Source organism: Peromyscus maniculatus, chromosome 1 (genome assembly GCF_049852395.1).
Source record: "Peromyscus maniculatus bairdii isolate BWxNUB_F1_BW_parent chromosome 1, HU_Pman_BW_mat_3.1, whole genome shotgun sequence".
Lineage (NCBI taxonomy): Eukaryota > Metazoa > Chordata > Mammalia > Rodentia > Cricetidae > Peromyscus > Peromyscus maniculatus.
This window is the reverse complement of record NC_134852.1, coordinates 2602308-2610252: the sequence shown is the minus strand read 5'-3', so window position 1 is coordinate 2610252 and position 7945 is coordinate 2602308.

Sequence of the window (7945 nt, the reverse complement as noted above, 5' to 3'; positions counted from 1 at the left end):
TTGCCACATGGGCACCAACTGTAGATGCAACAGTCTTATTAAATAAGAAACACAGAGCCAAATGCAGAGTTAAAAGCCCAAGAGGTCAGAGCAAAATCTAAGAGCTGAGACTAAAAACCCTTTCTTATCCTTCATTGCCGCTGCTGTCCTTCGCCTGAGAAAGAGGCCTACTTCCTGTCTATCTGTCTTTTTACAGACTTTCTGTTCTGCCTTCTCATTGGTTATAAACCCAACCACATGACCTCCTCATCACTGCCTGACTATATAGACCTCCAGGTCTCTATGGTTGGTATTGAGATTCAAGGCGTGTGTCTTGTCTCCATGCTGGCTGTATCCTTGAACACACAGAGATCTGCCTGTCATTTGATCAGGGTTAAGGGCATGTGTTAACCACTGCCAGACTTCTGCTATGGCTTGCTATTAGCTCTAACCCCTAGACAACTTTATTAACATACAAATAAAATCACATTTCAGCACAAGTAAAATATCATCATAGAGTTTAATCCTTTTGCATTTTATGTGAAACAAAGTAAGACGTGTCAGACAACATTGCAAAGTTCTGGAGCAGGGAAGTGATTTAGAATAAAAGGGGAAACCTGTGTATGCATTCATGATCACATGCACTTCTGTTAGATGTGAATCAGTGTGTGAAATGTCCAGAAAGACAGTATGCAAATAATGAGAAGAGCCACTGCCAACATAAGACTGTGACATTTCTGGCCTTTGAAGATCCCTTCAGGAAGATATTCAGCATCATGTCCTTGGGATTTTCCTCACTCACAGCTGTCATTCTTGGGGTATTTCTGAAACATAGAGACACTTCTATTGTCAAGGCCAATAACTGGCATCTCAGTTATGACCTGCTCATCATTCGCATTCTCTCTTTTCTCTGTCCCTTGCTTTACATTGGCCATTCTAGCACAGTTACCTGTATCCTGCAGTAGAACACATTTGGACTTCTGTTCACTGTGACTCTTTCCACTGTAATGGCCAAAACTCTCACTGTACTTATAGAATTCAAGATCACTGCTCCATGAAAAATAAGGAGGTGGCTGCTGATAGCAAGGGCCCTCAATTTCATCATTCCCATCTGCACCTTACTGCAAGTTGTTCTCATTGGAATCTGGCTGGCAACCTCTCCTCCATTTATTGACAAAGATATCCTTTCAGAACATGGACACATTATCATCATTTGCAACAAAGGCTCAGCTATTGCTTTCTACTGCATCCCGGGATACCTGGGAACACTGACTATAGGCAGCTACCTTATGACTTTTTGTTCAAGGAATCTGCCTGACACATTCAATGAAGCCAAATTCCTGGTTTTTAGCATGCTGGTGTTCTGTAGTGTCTGGGTCAGCTTCCTCTCTGTCTACCATAGCACTAAGGGGAAGGTCATGGTGGCTATGGAAGTCCTCTCTATCTTGGCTTCTAGTTCATTACTCTTAGGCATCATCTTTGTTCCCAAGTGCTACATAATACTATTAAAACCAGAAAGGAACTCACTTCATCACAATAGGGTTATAACATATGCTAGAAGAACAAACCTTAAACCTAGTTCCCATATTTCTTAAATTAAAGAGTTTTGAAGCATGATTGTTCTTCACTGTCTGAATACTCACATAAAAGTCATAATTTGCCATTTGATACCATAGGCTATTATTTCTTTAAGTAATCATATTAGGCTAAATGAATTTTGCATCTATCCTCTTATTCATGTTCAGATATAGCTTGCATGTTCTGTCCATCTTTTACATTCACTATTACTTTTGTGTTATTGATTTCATTTGCTGATGAAATGCTAATTTGGAAGTTCTTCCACTTGGATCATTTAAACATTTTATTAATTTGAACCCTAGATTATTCCAAAAAAGTTGTATCTATCCTGTCAATTACATATGCTGATGAAAAGATTCAAGCATTTTACATGTATATATTCTTAAAATTTTTATAAATTTGACATTCAGTATAACAAATTTGTGTCAGTATAGTGTTTTTTTTTACTGAAGCCCTTGAGACATTTCCCCAATTTATAATGAGTTCTTATAGGATTTTATTGTGAAGAAAATCAAATTATTCACATTCAATGTAACTATGCATAAAACTTATACTATACCAGATCACTGAATAATGAGCTACATACTAAGTTATTGCAAACTTAAGACCTCATTTTATATCCCAACACCAAATGTCAAGCATAACAACCAATTTACAGTCAATACCTGGAGACTCTCTATAAATTATGGTGCCCTATGTCAAATCCCCAGATGTAACTAGTCCTACTGATTCTGTACTCACTTCTCTGTGTTACTCTAAACATCCAGTCAGCCTTTATCTTGTCACTTCCCCATAGTCCTTCACCTTTTGCTAAATTAGTGCATATTCCTTCAACTCATACAGACTGGAAAAGACCTACAATCCAGGAAGGCCATTTGCAGCCATTGAGGTGGAGGCTTCTCTGTATCCAGGACTCCAGTGGAATCAACAAGACCCTTGGCACTCAGGTTGAGATCTGGTTTGTGTGATGGCTGTATGTGAACCAGGACTTTTTTAGCCATGTCTGAGAGAGCCAGATAAGTCAGGAAGACAAGAGTAAATAATAATCCATAAAGAAGGTGGAGACTGGCAAACACTCTTATACACACAGGGTCCCTAAAAGAGGAAGATGATGCCTCATGTGTCGCTAAAGCCCCAGGACTTCCCATGATGCACTTCCCACATTTTCATGGAAACCCACTTTGTTCATTTGCCTGGTCCATTCAAATAGTGTGTGTGTGTGTGTGTGTGTGTGTGTGTGTGTGTGTGTGTGTGTGTGTGTGTAAGAGAAAAAAGGGAAAATGGAATAAAATAAAATAAGGGAAAATGTTTTAATCTCATCATGGAAGCTGCAGTGTGAGACAGTGATACATGCAGTAAACCCCTTTGTGCATTTATCTTTACTTTCAAGTGTTCATTGCAAAGAGTCATTGGTCTGAATCGAGGCCTTTGGTTTCTACTATCTTATCAATGATGGGCCCTCACTAGGGATCCTCCTGGATATCTTTTTGTTGCCCTATGTTTTAGAAATCTTAAGACTTTAGGTCTACAGAACAGGTCCCGTCACAAGCTCCAGCAGATCATAGATGGCATGAATAGTGGGGCAGGCCAAGTCATATCCTTCGGTCTGGGCCTGGGAAGCTGTAGGATTTGTCTACCAGATGTCAAATGGGGACAACTGCTCCATGTTTTCATCTTTGGGGCTGGCTCACACACAGCTGCACTAACAAGGATGGATCCATTGTGCTGCACTGGTGAGGTCCAAGGCCTGCTCTCCCAAGTGATGCAGCTGGTGGGGTTCAGGTATAGTTCTCCCACTCTATGACCACAAAGTCAGCTCTATCACTTGTCCCAGATATTGAAGGGCATAGGGGAGGAGGGCAACTCTCCTCCACCCATGCCACCTCAAGACAGATGAATAATTGGGACAGATCTCCCATGCTCACAATTTTTAAGCTGGCTCATCCACAATGACACCAACAAGGTTGGCTACATTGTGATTTTTCTCATAAAGTATAGGGTTGCAGCTACTGGGAGTCAGGTATGGTTCTCCCATTCCTATTGCCACAGGACATGCTCTCCCAAGTACCCATATGTCTGGTGATAGCAGGGAGGGGCATGAGCTTGCTTCTTCCCCTTCCCCTCACCCAGCCATGCCTGGTTCATGTGGAAGAGCAGGCCCTGTGGTCTTAGGAGCTGAAGGCATTCCTTAATTGATGTCCCCTCTTCTCAGATGACTTTAGAGGTGGTGACTCAGATGTGTCAAGTTGTTATGAAACCATCCAGCACAATTGACCCCACATCATCTTGACACACAAATACATACCACAAAGTTACCTTTCTTTCCCATTCATCCCTGAGATCCCACATTAAATTTTAAGTAGGGGCTGGAGAGATGGCTCAGCATTTAACAGCACTGGTTATTCTTCCTGAGGACCCAGGTTCAAGTCCCAGCACCAACATGGCAGCTCACAAATGTCTGTAACTTTAGTTTCATGGGATCTAATACCCTGACTCAGATAAACATTCAGGCAAAACAAGAATGCACATAAAATAAAAATAAACACACATTTTTAAAAACATAAGTAACTTTAAATGTCACACAGTTTTAAAAGGCCCACAATGGAACACAGTAAAATTTCACTCAGAGGTTAAGAGTACTGGCAGATCTTCCAGAGGTCCTAAGTTCAACTCCCATCAATTGCATGTTGGCTCACACCAGCTATAATGAGAGCTGGAGCCTTCTTCTGACATTCAGAAATACATGCATGCAGAATACTATACATAATAAATAATTCTTTTTAAAAAATGAAGTCCTGCTGGGAAGTGGAAATGGTGGCACACACATTTACTGCCAGCACTCAGGAGACAGAGACAGATGGACCCCTCTGTTTTCAAAACCAGTCAGATCTACAGAGTGAGTTTCAAGCCCGCCAGTACTACACAGAGAAACCCTATCTCAACAAACAGAAAAAATAGTCCCCTTATCATATCCAGTCTGTTTTCAAACCCAAACAATACTTTTAAACATTTGAAATCTCTCAAGTGTGGGCTCCTAAAAAATTAAAAATTAGCTTAAATAATCCCTTACCTCTAGAGGGAAAGGCCCTAGGCAAAGTCTCTACTGACAAATAAAATCCACTTTCCAACTGTCTAATAGTTCCATTTCCAATGTCTAGATCCACTTACTATCTTCTGGGCTTCTCCAAAGGGCTTGGGTCACTTCTTCAGCTCCATCCTCTGCAGCACACACAGCTTGCCTTCCAGGCTCAGGATGGCTCCACTCTATAGCTGCTGCTGCTCTTGTCAGTCACCCCACAGTACTGACATCTATGGTGATATTTTATTTGTACTGAAATGTGATTTGTATGTTAAGAAATAAAGTTTCTTGAGGGTCAGGGATATAAGCAAGCTATAGCATAAGCTGGGGGTTGGTGGCACATGCCTTTAATCCCAGCACTTGGTAGGCAAAGCTAAGTTGATCTGTGTTTTCAAGGATACAGCCAGCAATAGAGACACACACCTTTAATCTCAATTCCAACCATAGAAGACCTGGAGGTCTGTACAGACAGGCAGTGACTAAGAGGTCATATGGTTTGGATTTACAACCAATGAAAAGGCAGAACAAAAACTCTATAAAAAACGACAGACACAGGAAGTAACTCTCTTTCAGGGAGGTACAGCAACAGTGAAGGGTAAGGTTTTTAGCTCTTAGCTATTGCTTTCACCTCTTGGTTTTCATCTCTGTATTGTCTATGTGTTTCTTATTTTAAGACGATTGGTTACATCTACAGACATCAACCACAATGCTGGGTCTTTGCTGCAACATGGCTGCACTTTCATCAATGCCTCTCATAGACTCTCTTCATGGTTCCACGTCTCAAATTCTCTGTGTGACTCCTTTAATTTTGGACCTTCAACTGCTAGTGTACCTCTTCCTTCACCAATTGCATCTCCTGGATTCTCACAGTGCCAAGCCTCAGCTGGAATCCATGACCAAATCATGCCTTTAAAATCAGTAACACCTGGGTGTCTCACACCACCAAATTTGACTGCCAGCATGAAATACAACTGCCTCTGGGACACAGCACCCATGTGCCCTCAGGAACCACTTCTCAGAAGATTTCAACTCAGCAATGCTGGCCTCCTCTTTTTTTCCCCCATTGGTTTTTTTGAGACATCATTTCTTAGTGTAGTTTTGGTGCCTGTCCTTGAACTTGCTCTATAGCCCAAGCTGTTCTTGAACTCACAGAGATGCGCCTGGCTATGCCTCCAGAGTGCTGGGATTAAAGACATGCACCACCATCACTGTGGACTTTTCTTAATCACCACTAATTTCTCAACTCCAGTCAACCAGAATCCAGTATCTCAGTAACACAAAGGTTTCACTTTAGCAGTTCAGATATTTTGTTAATCAAAGCTGATTATTCAGTTCCAGATAACCAGGACCACATAATCTTAATTCAAAATAACAAATGGCTCCAATAGAGCCTTTAAACTTCCCTCTGAAATTTCACAAGCCATGTTCCCTTCTTCTGCATCACTGAATAATGTGCTCAACATTATTATATTCCAAGCTACTACAGAACAGCTTGCTGTTCCATAAACACTAAATGGATTTTCTTATTCAATGTTTCAAAGTCCTCCAAAGTCCTCCTACAAAACAACATGGTCAGGTCTGTCAAAGCAAGACCCCACTGCTGGTACTAACTTGTCTTAGTTGGAATTTCTATAGCTACAATAAAACAACATGGCCAAAAACTAAGCTGTAAAGGAAAAGGCTTATTTTGCATACACTTTCACATTTGAGTACATCATTGCAGGAAGCCAGGACCAAAATCAAACAGGAAGTGAGGAAGACGCCATGGAGAGGTGCTGCTTACTGCCTTACCCAGTCTACTTTCTTATAGAACTCAGGACCACCAGTGTAGGTATGTCAACACCCACTTTGAGCTGGGTCCTCCCATTCAATCACTGAATAAAAAAAAGCCCTATAAATGGATCTCATGGAGACATTTTCTTTCAAGAGTGTGGGAGGCTTTAAGACAGAGTTTCTTTATGTAGCCTTGGCTATCCTGTAACTAACTCTGAAGACCAGGCTGGCCTCAAACTCACAGACATCTGCCAGCCTATGCCTCCCAAGTGCTGGGATTAAAGGTGTGCACCACCACTGCCAGCTTAAAAACATTTTCTAAATTGGGGTTCTCTCCTCTCAGATGACTTAAGCTTGTGTCAGATTGACAAAAAACTATCCAGTGAGGGGTCCTTGAGCTGAAAGGAGAAGTGGACACAGGCTTCATTCCTAAGCCAGAAGCAATATCCAGTTGATAGCCAGCTGCTAATGAAAGCTTAGTTTCCACCAAGGGAGTCTCACTGGAGTTTCAACTATTCTGAAGGATAGAATGCATGTGCTACAGTGGATGACCAACAGAAAATTAACTCAGTGGCATCTTTGGATGTTTCTTGTCTCACAATATCATTTCAAGATGCTTTCTTTTTTTGTTTGTTTATTTCTTTGTTGTTTTAATCTTTTTTGTTTTGTTTCATTTTGTTTTGTTTTCTCTTCTTATTTTTTTCTTCTCTCATTTTACCCTATAAGGTACTTTGAGTATGGACAATGGCTACCACTTTACAGTTTTAATGGGATTGAGAATGTGCAACCAAGTGGGTCTCTGATTTTGTGACTTTCCTTCTATTTGTTTGTTTTGTTCAATATAATGTGTTATTTTTCTTTTATCTTAGTGTATTTTATTTCACTATTATCCCATAAAAGTCTGTTTATTTTCTAGTGATAGGCAGAAAAGGTTTGGATTCTGGTGTGTGTGTGTGTGTGTGTGTGTGTGTGTGTGTGTGTGTGTGTGTGTGTGTGTTGTGTTGTGTTGTGTTGTATATATGTATGTGTGTTGAATGTATTGTTATGTGCATGTGTGTGTATAAGAGGCCTTGGAGGCCCAAAGAGGGCTTTGATCCCTTGCAGCTACTGTGACAGGTGTGTGTGAACTACATTTTATGATGTCTGTGTATTGAACTCTGCCAATTTACAAGAGCAGTACATGAGTTTTTCTGCTGAGATATCTCTCCAACATCTGCAATATTCTACATTAACTGTTTATTGAAACATCCTGTTCAATCCTAAGTTCTACTTCTCTAATTCCCAGGATGCATCAAGATTTTCTAGTCTTCCCCCTACAAGGGGTAGTATTGTGTTGCCTTCATCTGCAAACATGAGGTCACAAATGTTCTTCAATTTCCCCAATAATTAATTGCTGTTAAAGTCTTACATTCACTAAGATATCAAAAAGAAACCTCTGAGTTACATATTAGAGACAAGGAGAACAGTTCCACTCTTCACTAATATCCAAAAGCCAAGTCCTGTAACAATAGGTGGCTGAGTGGAAGTTTATGGGAG